This window comes from Tamandua tetradactyla, chromosome 6 (assembly GCF_023851605.1).
Source record: "Tamandua tetradactyla isolate mTamTet1 chromosome 6, mTamTet1.pri, whole genome shotgun sequence".
NCBI lineage: Eukaryota > Metazoa > Chordata > Mammalia > Pilosa > Myrmecophagidae > Tamandua > Tamandua tetradactyla.
The window spans coordinates 102,087,915-102,109,846 of NC_135332.1; the positions used below are offsets into that span (position 1 = coordinate 102,087,915).

The 21,932-nt window shown below is 40.9% G+C and overlaps 1 protein-coding gene and 1 long non-coding RNA gene across 2 annotated transcripts in view; one reads left to right on the forward strand and one right to left on the reverse strand.

Annotated features, from left to right (window-relative positions):
* LOC143688659 (uncharacterized) overlaps window positions 1-21,932 on the forward strand; it is a 62,954-nt gene that overhangs the window by 29,014 nt on the left and 12,008 nt on the right. The window lies entirely within an intron of this gene.
* The window catches only part of TOX (thymocyte selection associated high mobility group box), a 350,259-nt gene continuing 335,411 nt past the window's right edge, over window positions 7,085-21,932 (reverse strand). The window contains exon 10 of the transcript XR_013178209.1: window positions 7,085-7,160. The gene's annotated coding sequence lies outside the window, so the exon portion shown is untranslated. The remainder of the gene's footprint in view (window positions 7,161-21,932) is intronic.

Below are 21,932 nucleotides of genomic sequence, written 5' to 3' on the forward strand. Positions count from 1 at the left end.
GATGATGTCTGCTGGGCTCCAAGCATCTCCAAACATCTGTGTCTCTGTTTTCCATGTGTCCGCATCTGTGTCACCTTTGCTCTGAAGTTTCTGTGGGCTCTGAGGCATCTGTCATTTCTGGCTCTCTCCCAAATGTTTCCTCTTTTAAAGGATTCCAGTAAACCAATCAAGACCCATCTGGAATGGGTGGAGTCACATCTCCATCTAAGCAAAATTCACACCCACAGTTGGGTGTGTCGCATCTTTGTGGAGATAATCTAATCGAAAGTTTCCAACCTACAGTACTAAATCAGGATTAAAAGAAAAGACTGCCTCCACAAGGTTGACTCAGGATCAAATCATGGCTTTTCTGGGGTACAGAATACTTTCAAACCAGTACAGTGTCTATTTCTGTTCTGAGCCTTATAAACACTTTGGGGAACAGGAAGACAAGTTTTCACCATCAGAGAGTTTATAAATCCCTCCTTGGAAGTAATTGTATCTTTTGAGTAATCATGAAAATTCATTGGTTCCTTTCTTGTACTACTTTTAGAGGTAGTGTCAGTGGAGTACCTTAACATTAAGGTACTGAAACTGCATGACTTGGAGAAAGTTTCTCACCTTCTCTGGGCCTTGTTTTCTTTTCCGTAAAGTAGGGATAATAATAGTGCTATCACATACTTCCCGTAAAGCTATAAGCATATACCATGTAAACATGTCATTAAATATGAAACACTTAGACTAATATTGGCTAAATAGTATATAATAAATAAGCTTTAGTAGCTGTCAATATATCACTATTACTATTAGTCGTGTATGTTTTTCCCCTCCCTCACCTCCTTCCCTGCCCTCAGATTACAAACTTGCTTTTTTCAGGCCTGTTAATACAAATTATCCAGTTACAGTGTTTTGGAAAGTGTGTGAGCTTCCAGGTCAGGCAGATATATTTGAGTCCAGCTCTCCAACACGTTTGCTGTTAGATCTTAGGCAAGGTTACTTTTTCCATCTAACGTTTTACATATATAAGTTTTGAATAATAGAACCAAACACAGAGAGTCGTCAGAGGGATTTAATGGTGCGATATTTGCAAATTGCCCAACTTAGTTTCTGATGTGTGCCCCCAGAAAGCTGCTGCTGTCCATGACGGTAGTTATACGATTATAACCCTGACAAGTCCTAGAATCCTCTCTACATACTATGTAAGTATCTTTGTGGATATTCTAATGCCATTATAGACATTGATTTTCCTAGTTAGGGTTATGTTATGTGTAATTAATCTCCTCTTTTCATTTCCTGTAACTGGTAAACACTTCTCAATTTCAGCCCATATAGATTTGCCTCATCCTAAATGTTTACATAGTGTTTTCTTTATATATGTGCACCATACTTTAATTAAGCACTCCCTTATAAGTAAATATTCAAGAGTTGTAATCAAGAAATTAGGATCTAAGGGATGATTTTGATAACTGAATCATTACATAGATATTCTTTTTTTGTTTTCTGGCATATTGAGATAGGCAGAGGGAAATTCCTGAAATCTCTAAAATCCAGCTGCCTTGATCTCTGATAATGATTACATAGCCTTTATCTTCTGCCCCTACGATGGTAAAAGCCTTGTGACTAACCTTCATTTGTACACATTTACCCAGTTTTTCAACTTTAGGGTCTTGTAATCACTGAAGAGAGTGCCTAAACGTCATTAATGAAGGGTCTTGGGTCAGCCCAGAACTAACCCACCCCAAGTCCAAAGTTATCATGATAACTGAGACTGGATCTAACCAAAATGGGCCCCCCTGACATGCGCAGTAGCTTAGACTTTAACGTATAAGTCACCTATGGTTCATTATCATACTAAACACCACACCCACCATCATATTAAGGCCACCATTTTCTTACATACCTTCTGTGACTTTGCATGGAGTCACTCTGTGCATACTCAATAATCAGATCACCTCTAATCACATCATCTAACCACATCAACTTTTTCTCTCTTTAAAACCCCAGTGTCTCAGGAATTCAGGGATTGGTCATTTGAGCACATCGAGTAAAAGAATCAATCACATTTGTCTGGTAACAGAGTTTCCAAATTTTCATATTATAAACTATCTTAATTTGCCAGGCTGCTAATGACAAATGCCACACAATAGGTTTTGGTTTAAATAACAGAAAGTTATTGACTCACGGGTTTGAGGCTAGACATAGTCCCAAATCAAGATAGCATCAAGCCTTCCTTTCTCCTGGAGTATCGCTCAGTGGTGCCGGCTGCCTGTAATCCTTGGGGTTCCTTGGCTTGAACCCGTACTTCTCATCAAGGAGGACATCCTCTTCCTTCCTCCAGGCTCCCACTGGCTTCTGGCGCCTTCCTGTAGCTTTCTCTTTATAAAACCTCCAATAATCGCAATTAAGGCTCATCTTGCTTCAGTTGGCCACACCTTAACTAAAAATAACATCTTCAAAGGTCCTATTTACCCACAGGGATGTCTGATTAAGATTAAGAACACGTGCTTGCTGGGAGTATAAGTGTTAGCCTCCCACACAAGCCAGGCTACAGTCAAATGAAGTATACATGCACATTTCCATGCTTCTCTTATTTCTTTAAGATAAATGATCAGAAGTGAAATTGCCTGGACAAAGGATTAGTATTCAGAAATGTGTACATGTATTGGTAGATTGCCCTCCAGGCTTGTCGTACCGTCATTATGGTTATAAACACCTTTGTCAACACTAGGCTCTGATCAATCTTTTACATTTTCGTTTAGACTTATTTTTGTTACCCTATCCTTGTTAACCTATTGTCATCCTAGTGCCATAGGCTTTTTTCTTTTTAATGCATGTATTTCTTTCTCCTCTAGAGTAGGACTTCTGGAGGGATGTCACCTCCATGCATTTTGGTAGTTGGCGCTGATTCTTGGATCACATGATTGGAATCCTAGAGCAAACACTCCTCCCTCCTCAGCAATTCTTTGCCCCGTGAAACCAGATCCAATGCCTCCAGGAAAGTTTTCCTATGTTTCCTACTTAGTTGTTAAAAGGTCCTTGGGGAGGGAGACCCTTTCAAGTGATTGGAAAGTAACATTTACATTTAGAATTTCCTTTCCTTTAAATTGGACACACTTTTTTTTTTCCCTTTGCTGCTGGTATTCCAGAGTGCAGTAGACTTACCAAGCTGCTGGGAACTGACACCTATCGCTGAAGAGTAGAAGGATCAAGCAGGATAGGGACGGTGTGTTTGAGGAGCAGCCACAGAAGCACAGAGGTCACTTTCACGTGGCCTCCGAACGTCTCTACGTCTCGCACATGCCAGACGTAGCAGCCCTCTGCCCAGTCGGTTTGTTAGAACAGGTTTTGGCAAGGTTAGCTGCAGATGTTTCCAAGGAGAAAATCATCTGGGGGCGAAAGTGAGAGAAAGTGGCTGGTGATCACTCCTGGAAGGTTTGGAGGGTCACGTGAAGGAGACAAGCTGCAGGCACCAGTACTTTCTTACAAGCTGTTCTGCAAACTCGGTGATCCGGATAATGGTGCATAAAATAATAAAAGAACTAGAGAGGTTTTCATAAGAGAAGAATGAAAAGTTAAAAATAAAAGAAAGCCTGCATTTGAAAGCAATTTTGTGCCACTTTAAATGAGTTCAGCTCTCAGTACCCCAAAGAATGACGTCCTAGGGTAATCATAATGGTGCTGGTATGTATGCAGTGCAGAGTGGTAAAAGGAAACCCCGGGGCTGTGTTCAGCTTTCAGATCTGTTTTGTTTGGCCCACACAGCATTGGCTAGATAGTATTTATAAAAATTTTGTAGTATTTACCAAGATTTAAAATCAGAGCCCAGCTGGCTAGTCACCAAACTACTTCTTCCTGGCATGCAGCTTGATTTCATTTCTCAGCCACCAAAGGAGCAGGGCATGACCAGTGTTCTAGCTTCTTAAAACTGCTGGAAAGCCTACATCAGAAATAGAACAGCTTTTAGAAAAGGGAATTTATTAAGCTGCAAGTTTACAGTTCTAAGTCTGTGAAAATGTCCCAATTAAGGCAAGGCTATAAAAATGTCCAATCTAAGGCAACAACTCTGTGAGTTTGTCAGCAAGCCAAGATACCTTGGCTCCAGAAGGCTGATGACATTCAAAGTTACTCTCTCAGCTGGGAGGGCACATGGTGACATCTGCTAGATTTCTCTCCTCATTTCATAAGGCTTCGCCAGGGGCCTTTTCCTTCTGCTCCAAAGGTCTCTGTCTGCATGGGCTCTGTTGGTTCTGGTACCTCTAAAATTTTTTCCAAAATGATTCCCTCTTAAAAGGCTCCAGTAAGCAGCCCCACCTTGAATGGGTGGAGACACATCTCCATGGAAACCATCTAATCAAAAGTTACCATCCCCAACTGTTTCTCCATGGAAACAATAAAAAAGATTCCCCTCAGCAATACTGAATGAGGATTAAAGGACATGGGTCTTCCAGGGTACATAATAACTTCCAACCAGCACAACCAGTAACTGAGTTTTAGTCAACAGAATGTGAATAAAAGTTATGGCAACTCCTCCAACTCTCGCCCCTAAAAACCTAGCATAAGCAACCCCTCCCAGCTCTTTTATCTCCTCTTGGCTGGATGTCGATTTCTGGGGCAACTGGTCAAAGATGGTAGAAGCTGTTCCACCAAATTGACAGCGTGGAGCACAGTCTCCTACCCTCACCTCTCAACACTGCCCTGAGTTAGAGCAAGAACATATGAGCAAGAAATAGATCTCTGTTTATTGGAGCTATTATGTATGTTGGGTCCCTCTGATCAACATTGAGCTGACCCTAGCTAACATGTCTTGTCCAAGGATCTTGAAACTCTGGTGTAGTGCACTTTACCCTGTTCTCTCTTAACACCTGTAATGTGTTACCCATTTATGTTTCCTTATCATTTACTAAGCACAGTCCACATTCATTTTCCCTTGAGCTCATATTCATTATCCCTTGAACCTTTCAATAACTCTGTGAGTTTGTCAGTAAATTAGGTACCACTAATCATTCTTCAGTAAGATCAGTTCCCCTTTCGTGAACAGTTATTGAATACTTACACATACCAGACATTAGGAAAGCATTTGACTTGCATAATCGTACATTTGCCCACTCGAAGGTGACTAGCAAAAATGGCAGCTGTGCTTTTGGAACTACTGAGTAATCTATGAGAAAATTAAACATAGAATTACCATATATCCCAGCCAGTCCACTCCTAGGTATATGCGCCAAAGAACTGAAAGCAGGGACTCAAACAGATATTTGTGTATCAATGTTCACAGCAGCTTTATTGACAACTGCCAAAAGCCAGGTGTAACCTAACATCCATTAATTGATGAATGGAGAAACAATATGTGATATATACATACAGTGGAATTCTATTAAGCCGTGAAAAGGAATGAAGGCCTGATACATGCTACAACAAGGATGAACTTTGAAGACATTGTGTTAAGCAAAATAAGCCAGATATGAGAGGACAAATATTGTATGATTCCCCATTTATGAACTATCTAGAATAAACAAATTCATATGTATCGAGAAACTAGATTAAAAATTGCCAGGGCCTGGAGGGTTGAACGAATGGGAAGTTATTTCTTAATGGGGACAGAGTTTCTGTTTTATGTGATGACAACCTTTTGGCATTGGATGGTGGTGATGATAGCACAACATTGTAAATGTAATTAGTGCCACAGAATTGTACACTTAAAATGGCTAATTTTATATTACAGACATGTTACTATAATAAGAACTATATTTTAAAAAGAGTAATCTTTGAGAAATAGCGCACTGTGGAATAACGTTAAGAAAATAACACATGGATAAATATTTGGATTTTCAAAAGGAAAAATGGGAGCTTCTTGAAACTGCAAACCAATATATTAAATGTTTATACCAAGCAAAATTCTTTTACTTAATAAAAGTTTAATGACCACTTAGAAAAGAGTGGGATCATCCCTGAGAGTTAGGATGGGTTCACTAAGAGAAAATCATGCTGAATCTCAATTTTCTCTTTTTTGGATAAGGTTATCATTCTGTGAGAGATGGGGAATGTTACCAAGATGGTGAATCTTGATTTTAACAAAGTAACTGACCAAACATTTTGAGATCACTCTAGACCAATTGAAGAAACATCCTGGAAATTGGTAAATTTAGATGGACACTTAATAGATTTTTCGAAGTGAGAATATGTAGATTAATGGATAATTGTCAGACTTGAGGGGCTCATTGGTGGCATGCCGTGGGTTCTGGAGGTTAACAATTTTTATCAAGAGCATCGTTATAAATGCAAAAACTATGGCTGTTGAATGTGTGGCTCTCCTATTGAAGGTCAAAGTCAAGATTCAGTACGGTCTCAGAGGGCTAGATTTATGGGCTCAACCAGTGAAATGTCATCCAACAGGATAAATGTACAGCACTTTACTTAGCCCCAAGAAATTATGTAAGAAAAGGTTGAGGGTGGTCAAGAATCCTAGGGAAACAAGTCATTGCAACCTGAGTTGTGTTCCTAGAAGGTCAGTGTTCAGGGTAAGTGATAGTCTCAGGACACTTGGCACTAATCAGCTTGTGTTATATCCAGTTCTGGCAGTCTAAGGAGAGTTAATTTAGAGATCTGAAGACCTGGGGTATTAAGAGAACTGTTTTCAACTATAAGAAAGGTTGTCATAAAATGCCTTTGGTTATGTCTGGGTGGTAGGGTGGGATTATATATATATGCATATATAGACTCTGGGAGAAAGCATGGCCAGGTGACACCTTGATTTGGAACATCTAGCCTCCAAAACTGTGAGACAATACATTCCTATCACTGAAGCTAACCAGTGTGTGATGCTTGTCATAGCAGCCCTGGCAAACTAAGACAGGTTGGAACATCCATCACCATGCAGAAAGTTAAGATTCAAAGTGCAAGTAGGTTAAAGAAGGACTGAGGTAATTTTAGGGATGAGAGATCATGCTATTCAGAAATGTTTAAGGAAAGTAGAGAGGTATAAGTTGCCTTAAACACCACTCTTAAAATAGAAGCTCAGCAACAGGTAGGTTTAGAGTTAGGGTTAATGCAGTGCTCCAGGGGCCAGTGTCAGACATGTAATCACAAGCAGCTGACCTTGAAACCGATGAGGTGTACTTTTTTCTTATGCCTTCTTTTTTCCCGTGCTTGACTTCTGAACCAGCTTATTTGGGCTAGGCAATCTGAGGATATCCAACAGAAACGTCAAACATGAATTCTGTCCACACGTAGCTTATCTTCAATCTCTAGGGAGATGAAGTCATGTAGAGGTATTCATACGGAACCATCAGAATGCAGCTTTGTAGAGAAGCAGAAGCAGGGCCAGAGTTGCAAAATTAACAGTGCCCAGAAGGAAGTGATCATAATGGGGAGAAGGGTGGTCCAGTGCAAACAGATGGGGGGCACCTCCCCAAGTCTCCCTTGAGGTATGGCAGGTGCTCCAGCCATCCCACTTATCCCACGACTCAGAGTGAGCTTGAGTTTGCAGCAATGAAAACATTCCGAACCCTATCAAGCATGAAGTATGAAATAAGATCTGTTCTTGATACTGACTTTTAGTGGGTGTTTCAGTTCCTAAAAGAATTAGAACAATGTATTAAGATGGAGCAAATCAGGTTGATTTTGTCCCTTATCAACAAGTGGCTGTTGTACTGTCATTAGAATAAACTTTAGAATGGAAGAAAAAAGTCCCAAGCATCTATATTTCCTGTGAAATCTTAGATATTGCAGCTATATGAAGACTTATATATCTATTTGTGGTTACAATTTCTCAAATCTGGGTGATCTCAGAATTGCCTGGGAAGCTCTTTGAAACCCTGGGTTCCAGGGCTCCATCTCTGGGGGATTTCATTAATGAGTTTGTGATGGGGCTTGGGAATATGTACTAAAGAACCAGGTTTTTCTGGTGGGTCATGATCTAGTCCAATCTCTTTATAAAGAGAGGAATCCCAAGACCCAAAGAGCTCCAAACTTTATTTTCTCTTGGCATCAATTGTTAAAGGGGCAGGCATTTGGAAGTAAAAATTACATCCACCATATTTTGTTTGTTTTTTTAATCAGTGGGTGAAAGACAAGGAGAGTGTATTTTAAAAACAAAACAAAACCAAAAAGAACAGTCTGTCTAATTTTTGTTAGCATAGAAACTCCCAACTAGATGCATCCATTCACTAGATCATTTAAGCTGGTTCTTTAATTCTCAAGCTGCTAAAACAAATACCATACAATGGGTTGGCTTAAGCAATGGGAATTTATTGGCTCACTGTTTTGAGACTAGAAGTCCAACATCGAGGCATCAGCAAGGTAATACTTTTTCCCAGAAGGCTGTGACATTCTGGGGCTGGCAGCTGGTAATCCTCAGGGTTCTCTGGTTTTTCTGCCATATGACTGTGCACATGGCATAGCCTTTTTGGGGGGTTCCATTTACGTCCAGCTTCTGACTGTTCCCTGTAACTTCTCTGCATCTGACTTTTACTCTGTTAAAGGGTCTCCAGTAATCCAGTTTAAAGCCCAACCTGATTCAATTGTGTCACAATTTAAGTGAGGTAACCACATCCAAAGGTCCTATTTATAATGGGTTCACACCCACAGGAATGGACTAAGATTAAGAACGTATTTTTCTGGGATACATGACTCCAAGCCAGCTGAAACAATTTAGATACTTTCGCTTAAAGGCCATTTCCTTACCTGGGCCTCTCATTTCAATAGTCTTTTTGGAAAAATTTGGAAAAAATTATGTGATTGATATTTAGCATAGTTCTAGGGCTAGTTCATAAATCTTACTTCCTGGAGCTTCTGTTACTAGAGCCATCTATCAAAATTGATTGTGAATTGAATCAAAATAGATCTTGTAATGTAAAATACCCCATGTACTTAATTTATTAACTTTCTCCTTCAGTCCAGAAAAGAATTAAAGGAGATAATTTATTTCACTGATTATTTTGTATGTTGTTCCAGGCATTAGAATCAATTTTGTATGGAATCCATGTATTTATTAAACATTTACATGTAGACTGAGAACCTACTCTGTGCCAGACATTAGGCTAAGCAATAAGACAAAGTAGGAGGATTTTACAGAAAACAAGAGGGAATTGTTCCTTAGAACAGAGAAGCAAAGCACAAGTTTTAGATAAAACCAAAGAAACAATCCAGAAAGAGGAAGTGGTTTAGTATAATATCACACCTGAAAAATAACTTAGACATAAAATTGAGTTGCCTATTTCAATCTCACCGCAAACGTGATTACTCCAGAGAGGTCTTAGAATTCCTTGGATAATCACTCACAATGTGCTTGATATAATTAGTGGTGCACTATGTGGCACATAGGTGAGACACTGAAGAGTCAGAAAATATATTGGTTCTACCAATTCTTCCCTTTGATTTCAGAAGCCTGTGGACATATGCTTTTTGGGGTATAGTTTTCCATTGAGCAAGACCATCCCTAAAGAAAGGAGTAAAGGTGCTGGGGGATTAGTCCCTGTAGGAAAGGCATCATTGGGCTTCCCTGCTGCTGGGGAGAGACAGATTTATGGGGGATTTGGGTAGAAGGAACACCTATCCTAGGCCAAGTGCAGTTTCTCTCCCCTGACTGGGCCTTGTTTGGGAAGCAGAGGGAATAAAGCTATCCTCGAAGTAGCAGGGCATAGGATAAGATAGGAGAAGTAGAAGGGAGGGCCCAGACTAAGGAGAGGCACCTCTCAGAAGTGTTTTCACCCATTCAGAATAAGGAAATGAAATGCCCTAGAGCTGTCCCAACAATTGGATGGGTTTGATCTTCTTAGGGCAGGAGGCTTCTTTCTATAAACTTGGGCACAGGTCAAGCACACCATAGAATTGAAGGGTTTTATAACTGAATTTGGGTCAGTGAGTGCCACTCCTTGCCTAAACAGCAAGAGAAACTGAGTCTCACAGGCATAGCCAATCCTTTCCATCACTGGCCTAGGCCTCCTGACTACAGGTCACTTTCCTTCCACCCCACTGGGTGGTTCTTACCCACATGGTGGAGCTAGAGGGGAGGTTATGTACTAAGGTTGGGTTGTTGGACCCTGGCTCTTCCAATACCAGGAACTAAGGATGTAAAGATTTGAGTATCTTCCAGTTTTTCTTTCCAGAGTTGCTCATCTCAATCCCAAGGACACAGTTCCATTATTATTCTATACATTTAGATCCAATCTTAAATTTTCATTAGTTTCTAATCCTCACAATGGCTAGTCCTAATTGAAGAAATTAATAATATAACATTAAATAGGTCCAGTATGTACTTTTCACATAAATTCTTCTCTCTTCAAATGACTATTGACAAAAGATAACTTCCGTTTCCATCGATGTCTTTTATCCTGTTAATACATCTCAGAATAAATGTAATGTCACATGTAGCACCCAGAGAAATGAGAAGGCATCTATGTATATCTCCCTTTTATCAGTAAGCCATCTACGTACATCTCTTTTCATCAGAAGGAAACCTTTCTGAGAAACCACTGCTACACCCAGCAGATTTTCCTTGACCTGGATTGAATCGCACGTCCATTTGTAACCCAATCACCAAGAGGGTGGAAGGGAAGACTGGCTTTAATGAAACATATGAGCATGTCGAGGAGAGCAGAATTCCCCCAAATTGGGATTCTGATGGAAAGGAGGAAATTGGGGGCAGGATTGTTATGCAGGCAGCCTGCAATGCTAGGACACCTTTGACTGGATAGACAGAAACAGTTAGGATACTGTGCGAGGGAATGAGAATTAATAGAGGGAATTATTTTTTTCACCACTCCATAGAGCATGAATTATAAAATCAGAATTTGAGCATAATACTCTGGGGCAAAGTTGAGGACACTGAGTGTCCAAGAACAGGAGAGAGATCATTTGAAGTGAATGTTAAGAGTCTTCATCACTGTGCTAAATCAATTCCACTGGTAGCTATGTGGCCAGGGCTGGGAACAATTTACGGTGAGTCAAAAGAGAGAGATTTTCTTCATCTCCAAATTGTGTAGATTATACATACATATAAAGTAACATATTAGGACTTTTGGTCAATTTTGTTCCTTCTATCAGGGGAAGGAAACTGAATGAATACTTGCCATACTTTCAGATGCTACAGTTTTCCTTTTTAAAGCCAAGGCCTGAACCCAATGCCAAACCCAAGGGCTTAATAAATTACCAATGATAACGCTGTGCATTGAGTTATGAGTGACTCCAATTCTTGCCTTCTCTAATTCCTTGAAGACAAATAGGGAAACTAGATGAAGGGTCAGCTATAAACAGTATTCAGCCGCTGAGACCATCACAACTGCCCTTCCCAGGAGAATCCCCACATACTTCTGCCTTCCCAGGAGGATGTCTCCAAAGAGCAGCATTTTATGCAGGCTTTATCTCCACCAGAAGGGAGCAATTTTCTCACGCTTGCGTTCTGGACTCTGATAAGATCCTCATGCCTTATCAGCTAGGTGAGGCCAAAGCAGTGCTATGTACATTTTAGAATGGCCATGAATAGCTTCCTATATGGAAATAGAAAATAGAGGTGACCTATATTTAATCTCCATCTGATTTTTCTTAAGTTCATATGGATATTTTTGGTTCTTTTATGGTTTAAATTAGGTCTTGAAATTTCTTTAGACCTTCAATTTACCGATTCTTTATTAATGACGAAAAAATAATTATTCATTCTATTTGATTCAATCTATAATCATTTTAAAAATATAGTGTAAATGCAATGATGTAAATGGTGTATTATAATTATATGCAGGGGTAGAAGATAGGAGAGGGACGGGGGAGCAAGAGTTATAAAAGGCTTCATGGAGAAGGTAATCCTTGAGCTTGGTATTGATGGAGAACTTTCATACGAAAGAGGAAGTATGGGCATGAGAAAGAGCATGGTTGGATAAAGAAGTGGGCGTGATAGGTCATGGTGCTTAGGCAAAAAACGTTAAGTACAGCTCAAGAATTGGGGGTGATGGAGCTGAGAAAGCAAGCAGAGAACACATCCCAAAGGGCTTATGCATATGTGCTATGCTGAGGAATTTGAATTTTATCCGGTAGGAAATTATACCCCATCAAAAGATTTTTAAGCAGGTATTCGAGTGGTCAGTTTTCTATTTAGAAAGACCTCTGTAGTGACAGAAAAGTATGGGTCAGCATGAAGAGATAACTAGCAGGAAGACCAGTTGGCTATGACAAAAGTCCGAATGAGAAAGAGATGGAAAGGATGGATTTAGAAAGTCTTTAGAAAGTTATAACAACTGATTTTCATGACCAATTCATTACAGGAAATTAAGGAGTCTAGGGGTGTTGATCAGAGTTGAGGGTGCCCTCCCTGCTTGGGTTCAAGGGGGTGAAGGTGCAGGACGATGCAACATCATTAGTTGAGGTGGGGTCTGTGGGAAAGCCTATAGGTTCAGGGAGGATGGGAATGAGGAGCTCCATTTTGAATATGTAACGAAAATATTATCATTGGATTTTTTGATTGACAAGTACACAAGTAATGAGAGAGAGACAGAGATGGAGGGGGAAAAAAGTCTGAGAAAAATAGAGAGGCCCTGGAAGGAGAGAAACAGAATGAGCAGTGTTCTAGTTTGCTAGCTGCTGGAATGCAATATACCAGAAATGGAATGGCTTTTAAAAAAAGGGAATTTAATAAATCGCTAGTTTACAGTTCTAAGGCTGAGATGATGTCCCAATTTAAACAAGTCTATAGGAATATCCAATCTAAGGTATCCAGGGGAAGATACCTTGATTCAAGAAGGCTGATGACGTTCAGGGTTTCTCTCTTGTCTGGAAGGGCACACGGCAAAGTCTGCTAGCTTTCTCTTCCAGCTTCTAGGTTCATAAAGCTCCCTGGGAGGTGTTTTCCTTCTTTAGCTCCAAAAGCCATTGGCTGGTGGACTCCCTAAGGCGTTCTGTCCTCCTTCTCTGCCCTCTCAGAATCTCCAAAGGTGCTGGCTGTTGGACTCTGCGGTTCTCTCATCCTTGTAGCTCTGCTCGGCTCTGCTGTGGCTTTCTCGTCGTTCCCAAAATGTCTCCTCTCTCGCAGGATCTCAGGAAACCAATCGAGACCCATGCAGAATGGGTGGAGACACCCATCTAATCAAGTTTAATACCCACAATCGATTGAGTCACATCTCCATTAGGAGATGACCTAATCAAGTTTCCAACCTCGGGTACTGATTAGGGATGAGAAGAAACCGTCTATCCCACAAGACTGATGAGGATTAAAGCATGGCTTTTCCAGGATACATCAATCCTGTCAAACTGGCACAAGCAGTAAACTCTGGGAGGGAAACGATTATTCTTTTCTGATTTATTGCATATTTGTAGTACTTAGCACAAGGCTCCTGCCTCATTGTAAATTTCCAATAAATCTTGGATTGAATGAGAAAGATGAAGAGTTTATTAGAGTGACAAGTTTAAAACCCAATTAGGAAGTGGGCTCAATCCTACAGAAACACTTGCCTAAAATTTCTTAGACAACTTAAAAGAAATCCAGAGTCACTAAGGTCTAATCCTTTAGGAGTTGCTGGAGGAGTAAAAGATCACATAATAGAATGTGGAGATTTAAGCGAATGAACATTTGGCTTATTATTTTAGCCCAGTGTCAGCATTTAAAAATACAGGCTCCAATACACCTAACCTTGTCTTTGAACTGACAATGATCAGAAGTTGGCCTTCATCTTAATGGAAAAATAACTTAATTCTCCAGACTTAGTCATAGCTGTAATTGTCCTTGAAATAATTTTTAGGATTGAAAGAACCCTCTACAAGGAGTATATCTTCTTAATGGAAGATATTGATATCTCTGCAAAATGCCTCTTGTCCTCCAGAGCAAGAGTTTTATTGGAGAAAGTGTATGAAACAGGACAATATGAAAATTGGGCAAAAAAAAGCCCCTCAGAAGTAGCTTTATCAACTGAATTATATTTACATTATTCTAACCCTAGAGTAGATAAGTATATAAAACCTCATCTGCTGCAGTAGAGTTAACAGATTTTTTTTTATGGAAATTTCTTTATGTTCCTGGGACTATCTTGCCTCCATTCATCTCACCAGATAGTACTTCAAACAGATGTGGTTACTTAATTCTCTCACAAGAAAGAAAAGGGATTTAGTGAATGCTTTTATTTTCTTATGCTGGGTTAAGGAAAGAGTTTCTGGGTAGATATTTTAAATGTGGTACACGGTTTGTTAGGTGAGCATTTTTCAGCCTGATTTTTTAAAATAAATTTTATGTGGAAATAATTGCAAACTTACAGGAAGGTGCCAAGCATAATACAACAATAATACAGAGAACTCCAATATGCTTCTTATCCAGATACCCAGATTTGCCACTTTTTTTTTGTTTGTTTTTTTGCATGGGCACGCAGTAGGAATTGAACGTGGGTCTCTGGCATGGCAGGTGAGAACTCTGCCTGCTGAGTCACCGCGGCCCCCCTTCAGATTTGCCAACTTTTAACATTTTCAACATTTTTGATGGGACACTTTGATACTGTGAACCCGGTGAAAGGACCTGTCAATCTAGCAGCTACATGGAAAGCTACATGGAAAGCACTCATCCTGGGTTGGCAGCTTGTAGATTCTTTTAGGAACAAGGAGTAAGATAGCAGTTTTCATTTTCATTTCTCAAACTTCTGGAAGATTCAAACGACCTTTAAAAAAAAAATTGGGACACTGCTTTGAAATTCTATAGTCCACCTGTCTGTGTCTGCCCGCCTAATAAAAGATGCTAAGCAAGTTTGTTGAAAGCATCAGACTATGAGTCAAATCACTAATCAGCTCCTCCTGCTTGCTTTGGCATTGGTTTGGTGGTGTCTTTGTTGTCGGACAAAAGGAAGGGCATGTGGGATGAAGACAGACACTTCGGAGTGATAAGAACCTCACAATTAAACCCTGAGTGATCACGCACAGATGTTTCCCTCCAGCAGCTGCTCTTTCCCAGATGATACTTGGAAGTGACTGTACCCAGCAGAGCTCTCTGCCTTGTGGAGCACCCCTTCTGCCAACACCCCCCACACGACCTGCCTGTCTTCCTGTTGTGTGCTGCAGGTGGTAATCCTCTCTTTAGATGATGAGGGATTCGAAATAAACCATCTCATGAACACGTGCTGGAAGCCTCAGAGAGAAGATGTCAACCCACTCCTTCCTTCCAACTGCCGCTGTTCCTAGTTCTTCTCTTCATTCCTGAGGCAGGCCCAGCCTGGACCCATCCTTTCTGTCCCTTCCGAAGTTCAAATCGCTTGCCTTATTTATGTGTGATCACAAAAGATGGTCAAAACAATTGTTTCCACCCCATTTGTAGCCTCTCTACATTCCTACTTTTCTCCCATGACCTCTGGGATTCCATTCTTTGGCAAATAGAGGGATATGTTGGCCCTCATTTGTCCTGGCATATTTTAGAAGGTGCCCATTTTGTGTGAACAAGCTCAATGGAATAGCGTTGAGCTTTCATCATCAGAACACAAAACTACCTCCTGTTGACATTTTTCTTATCCCACCTCTAAGTTCCAGCCATAAATTTTAGGCATCTTTGAAATGACAGTGATCTCTGGAGAAACTAGAATTTTTTTGCCTTCAACCAGTAGGAAGCCTTAAACACAGATCTGCTCAGCTTCAGAGAAATGCATTACTCTCTGATTGATGAAAAAAAAAAGATAGACGTTTTGGGTTTTCCTTATTTCTGAAATGACACAGTCAGATTCCCCAAAGGGTGTAAACTGTGCGTTCCTTGCTGACTTCCCTTAGTGATGACATAATTATGACTTAATGTGAGGCTTCCCCCACCCTGGGCATTGCCACCACAGCATTTGAAAGGTGATTCAGAGCTCTTGTAGCCCAGATTTCCTGTCTGGCAGAGTAAATTTATTCCTTGTCTAGAAACTTGTCTCCCCTCATTCTAGTTATTTTATTCCCTCCCTCTCTCTCAAGCTAAAATTGTGACTGTTTTGGGATGAAGGTATCACCTTAATTCAAAGTCTTCGGATAAAATAAAAAATGAATTGGAAATTACTTGTGAGCCACATAATTTATGTTGATCAGAGATGGCAAAAACAGTACGTCTCAGAATATAGGACAGAGCGTATCTAATGTGACAGTAAGTCAGCATGGCTAGCGGTCCTGATGCTGAAGGTCATAGTATGATGCAGAATCTGCTCTCAAAAACAGAGCTGCCATGCCTCTCAGATCATGCCTCCATCAGACTCATTTTTCTTGATCATGTCTAATTTTTAAATTTTACCTCTTCAGTGTGATTAGTGCTGGTTTACATGGCGAAGTCATAGCCAATCTTTTATGAGTGATCATCTCAGCTGTATGACATGATGGATTAAGGAATCCTAATTTGCATGGACTGTAGACAATTTTCATCGAACAAATCTTCAGGCGTTTCCTTTCTGTGATGTGTAAATGGGTGTCTGGCTGAAAAAAATTCACTCTGTTGGCAATGGGTTGCTGCTGGAGCCAGCAGAACTTCTTGTGATTCTGTTGTCGGTTTTGGATTCATGCCTCCCTCTGCCTCTGCCTTCCCTACCTTTAGTTTATCTTCGAGGCTAGTGTTCAAGTGGATGTCAAACAGCGGAAGGGAAAGGATGCCCAACAAAACCCTGAAAGCTTCAAACCAGAATCCTGCCAATTCATCAAAAGAGCGGATTCCAGCCCACAGCACAGAATGAGCTGCTTGCACACCTCATCTCAACCTTCTAAGCAACAGATGAGTCCTGTTCTGAGAGGTGGCATCATGGTCAGGGGTTATGGTCTGGTGCTTAGTGTCTATGAAAACCTGGTGGTGACCAGTGCCCTTTTTCTATATGAATATATATATATATATTTTGGTGCATGGTCCAGGAATCGAGCCTGGGTCTCCTGCTGAAAGGCAAGCATTCTACCACTGAACCACCCATACACCCTCATATGGATATATTTTTTTTTAACAACTTTTGATTATGAAATAATTTCAAATTTCTGGGATAGTTGCAAAAGTAATACAGAAATCACATAGGGACGTCCCACATAACTCCTCATCCAATACCCACCAATTTTAAAGTTCTGCCAAATTGGCTGTATCATTCCATTGTCTACCTATCTATCAACTGATCGATTGTCTAAACATTCGAGAGTAGGTTATATACATCATGCTACTTAAACATTTAATATTTTAATGCACATTTCCTAAGAAAAGGATATTCACTTCCTGTAAGGATATTTCGACTTATGTCCATTGTCTTGCTTTGCAGATTTGGGTGCTATTTGTCTTAGCATGAAATGAAATAGTAGATGGGAGTACTTTTTAAACTGAGGTGAAAATGTGAAGTTTTAATATACCTAAAGGTAGATCAGAATGGAATTCTGAATTTCTGCTAGTTTATTTTTTAGGAATTGTCTTACTTTCACATAAGAGACCCAAGTGGTACAGCTAGGAGCTGTCACAGTGACCTCTCTGCAAAGACTATTCACCCAGTTTCTATTGGCTTTCCAGGGGGTTAAACCCGCTCATAGCCTTCTACTCTCAAAGTGCACATGTCAGGATACCACCTGATTTCTGTTGACCGAGCCCTGCTGGGGCGGGGAGGGTAGGGAGTTTGCCAGACTGCAGTAACCATGTACACAGACTACTTAACCAAAGAGGAATTAATTGTTTCCAAGTTCTGAAAGCCAGAAGTCCAAAATCAAGGTGCTAGTAGGGCCATGCTTCCTCTCCAAGTGAGGAATCCGTTCCATGCGTCTCCTGTGGCTGCAGGTGGGTGGCAGGCAATCCATGGCATTTCTTGGTTTATGGTAGCATAACGCAATCTTTGCCTCCATCACACGATCATTTCTGTCTATGTCTGAATATCTTCTGCTTATAAGGTGCCAGTCATATCGGATAAGGGCCCATTCTAATCCAGTTTGGCCTCATCTTAGCTAATAACATCTTCAAAGACCCTATTTACAAGCATTTCTAAGATCCTTTTTTCAAATAAATTCATGTTCGCAGGACTAGCTTCTCAAAAGGCCTCCATCCCTTAGATAGGTTTTCCAAAGTTTTGCAGTCAAGATCTCCATCTCCAATGTGGGGATATTTAGGAAGCCACATGTGTTTCAGGACAGAGGAGCCGGGATTCAGAGATGAAGCCTTGCTGAATGTGGGCACTTTGTTTTTTTCCCCTTTCTAGAATTTTGGGTTTCTCTGGCTCTGTGACTATTGGCACACTTTTTCTGTGAGCTCTTCCTGAGCATATGCCTAAATTATAAATTCCACCAGAAGTGTGAAAAGCCATGGATTTGGGAATATGCTATTCTGGGCAGTTGAGAGGCCTCTGTTTGATGTCTCTTAAAAGTTAGTTTATTGATACCATTCATCAAATGTAGGGATTAGATCTATAGGGGCAAATGATTTCGATTTCTATCCTACTCTCAGGGGGCAGCTAGGAGTCCCCAGTGATTCTGGAGAGCTAGGGAATGGGGAGGGCATATGATTTCGTGGTTCATTATTGAGGTCTGGCCTCTGTGAGGGAGGGTTTTACACCTCCTGCCAGTGACAAAGATCTCGTCCTTTTAGATCCCCTCCACCTTCTCTTTAGGTATTCAAAATAGACCAGGTTCCCATGCAACAAATCCTGAGTAATAATTTCTGGTCCCTTGAATATCGTTCACCTAGTTTCAATTTCAGTACTAATATATTATGATTCATAATTTAAAAGGAAGGATTTATGTGCACAGAGCAATTTCAAAAGGGGACTTGGTATGTATTATTCTATGGTGTCTGTCTACTCTTGAGCTCATAGGGCTCTTTAAATGACAAGAAACGATATCTTGAAGGGTATTTTTCCACTTGTTCAGAGGGGTTACCTTTCTGACTGATCAGCTTTGGAGAAGCCCTATTGTCAAACCGTGAGACTTTGGTCCAACCACAAGCCTGAGGGAAAACCCTCTGGCAAGATTCTTTACACAGCTCTGTGTAGAAAGATGAAAAAGTCAAAGAGAAGAGGGAATTCCCTTCCCAGCAGGATTCAGTTGAAGATCTGAGTAGGAGGAAACTTTGGTAAAGAGAAGCATCCAGAACTAGGTTTCAGCAATATAGAACTCTTCCTCTGATGTTTGTGTCACCAAAATAGAATTGACTTCTCCTGCCAGACCTCCCCAGTTGAGTTTTACCCTCCTCAGAACCATCTGCCATTCAGGTAAGTAACCCCAGATGGAAGATTATAGCCAGATAGGATTTTCTCAGAGAGGATTAATGCAATGTCTGATATTTGGAGTATCAGGCCATTTAAAAATATATATATGTGGTTTTATACACAAAAAACAGTTTTTAAAGATGTCCTTATTAAAATAGCAGTTAAAAGCAACCCGTGTCCAACGACAGATGAATGGAAAGCAAGCAGGTGAAAATCTGATTAGAACACCATAGCAACATCATTCACAACAGCTCAACAGTGGAAGCAACCCAAGAGCCCCTGAACAGATGGATGGGTAAACAAAATAGAGAATATACATAGCACGGAATATTATTCAGCCCTAAAAATAAATGAAGTTCTGAATCATGTTTCAACATTGATAAACCTTGAGAACATTGTGTTGAGTGAAATAAGCCAGACTCAAGATATTGCATGATTCCGCTTCCCAGAAATGCCTAGAATAAGCAAATTCTTTGGGACAGAAAGTAGATTACAAGTTACGAGGAGCTGGAGGGGGTGGGGAAGTAGAATAAAGAGCTGTGGCTTAGTGAGTTCAGAATTTCTGATTTGGGGTGAAGGAAAATTTTGGTAGTGGTGGGGGTGATAGTGGCACAACATTGCAAAGTTATTTAGTGCCATTGGATTGTATGCCTGGAGGTGGTTAGAATGGGAAATGCTATGTTGTATACATGTTACCACAATTTAAAAATGTTAAAAAAAAAAAAAAAAGAATGAAAACAGCCGTTCTATGATTCAGGACTTGTTGGTAAGATAAAGTTTGAGACACAAATTAGGATCTTTATAAGTTGGTTGGGCCTTGTGTCTTTGAGCCATTTATGGCTCAAGGTTTGCTGCTAAGCTATTATACTGGCTCACGCCTGAAAGAGATCTGCCTTGCTCATCTCAGGAAACATCTTTGACAAGTGTTCATTTCATTTATTAGTATTTCCTCTTTCTTCCAAGAAACCAGAAAGAGGAACAGTGTATTGCTTTGGGTTAAGTTTCTTGGGAAACAGACTCTAGAGTGGAGATTTGCAAGTAGGGAGAGGAAAGACTGGACAGTGCATCTGAGAGCAACACCTGGGGGTTGAAGGAATGAGGGTTAGCTGGAGGGAGGACAGCACACATGCAAGGAAGGCTCTGGCTGATCTTGGTCCCACTGGAAGCTCTGGAGCCAGCCCTTCAGAACTGCCCAGCTCGAGGCAAGGGGACTGTGCCTTATTATTCAAACCACCTACACCAGACACTAAATGTGGGTTGCCCTGGTGTTTTTGTGTCCTGAGCTGCTCAAGCAAATACCATGAAATGGGTTTGGGTTAAACAATAGGAATGTATTTGCTCATGGTTTTGAGGCTGAGAAAATTTCCAAATAAAGGTATCATGAAGGTGATGCTTTCCTCCTGAAGACTGGTGTTCTGGGGCTTGGCAGCCAGCAATCTTTGGTCCTGGGCTCCTCTGTCACATGCCAGTGCCCATGCTGACCTCTCCGGGCCTCCCCATTCTCTTCTAGGTTTCATTGAATTTCAGCTTCTTGTTTCCATGGCCTTCCCTCCAAATTTCCTTCTGCTTTTTAAGGATTCCAGTAGTAGGATTCAGATGCACCCTGATTGGGTGGGGTACCCCTTAATTGAAGTAGCCTCATCCAAAGGTCCTGCTTGCATTTGGTCCACAACCACAGGAATGGATTAGATTTAAGAACATGCTCTTTTTTCTGGGGTGCACACAGCTTCAAACCACTATACCTGTCGAGAGGCTGATGGTGGGCAAAGCAGCTTTCTTGGGCTGAGGGCAATTCCCAAGAGTAACTCAGAAGAAAGCCCAGGGGCTAACCCTTCTAGCGACTGGGAAATGAGCTCCACATCTTGAAGGGAAAAATGTGGATGGCAATGCACCACGGGTGCTACATGCATCTTATGTGGCTTAGCTCTCAATTTATGCCAAATCAGGTGCATCTTTTTCCCATCTGTATTATCTCTCCTCTCCCTCTCCCTCCCTTGTTCATTTCTCTCTCTCCGTGATCTAAGTCTATGCCTACATCTGCCCAGGTGTGGTACAGTCAGGATTTTCTCAAGTTTTGCTGCAGTGTCTAGAGGCTAGAGATAGACGATGCTTTGGAAACAATTTTTGTCAAAATGTATTCAATCTAAAATCTCCTGCCAAGTGGCGGTAAGGACCAGAATCTTCTCAGCCTGTACCAGCCTGAATGTTCATAGTCATAAGCTGACAATAAAAGCATGTTTATCCTGAGTAGCTTGTGTCCCCTCTGTGGTGCCTGGGCAGTGAGCTGTGCTCTTGCACCAGAGGAGCACACAACTTGCTGAGCGTGCCGGCCTGAGACCTGGCCCACAAGTGGCTACCAGTTTCTACATTGCTCTGTGGGGTGAAAATTGGAGGCTCGCAAACTGGTCCAGGGTGGGCTGACATATTTTCACATACTCAGAGCCTTCCATCTGAATAGTGCTTTAGCCGATATTCCGTTATCCCCTTTGGGCTTGCTGTCAACCCCTGACATTTTGGAAAATTCTTTCAATTTGCTTTTATGGCTGAGGAAAAAGAGGCATGAGCAGGTAAAGCAGCTTGGTTGTGGTCTGGATTGCATAAGTAAGGTGCTCATACATTGCAGTTTGCTCAAGACAGCCCCCATTTCCTGCTGTTCTGGTGTATTTGTTAATAGTGCTTCCTCATCCACAGAAGTTTCTTGGTTTGGTGATGTCTCACCTGGCCACTTAAATTACAAGTGCCACCTCAGCTTTTGAACCCAGGCCTTTTGATTCCAAATTCCATAGGCTTTCCTTAATGCTTAGCAAATGACCTTAAAGAGTG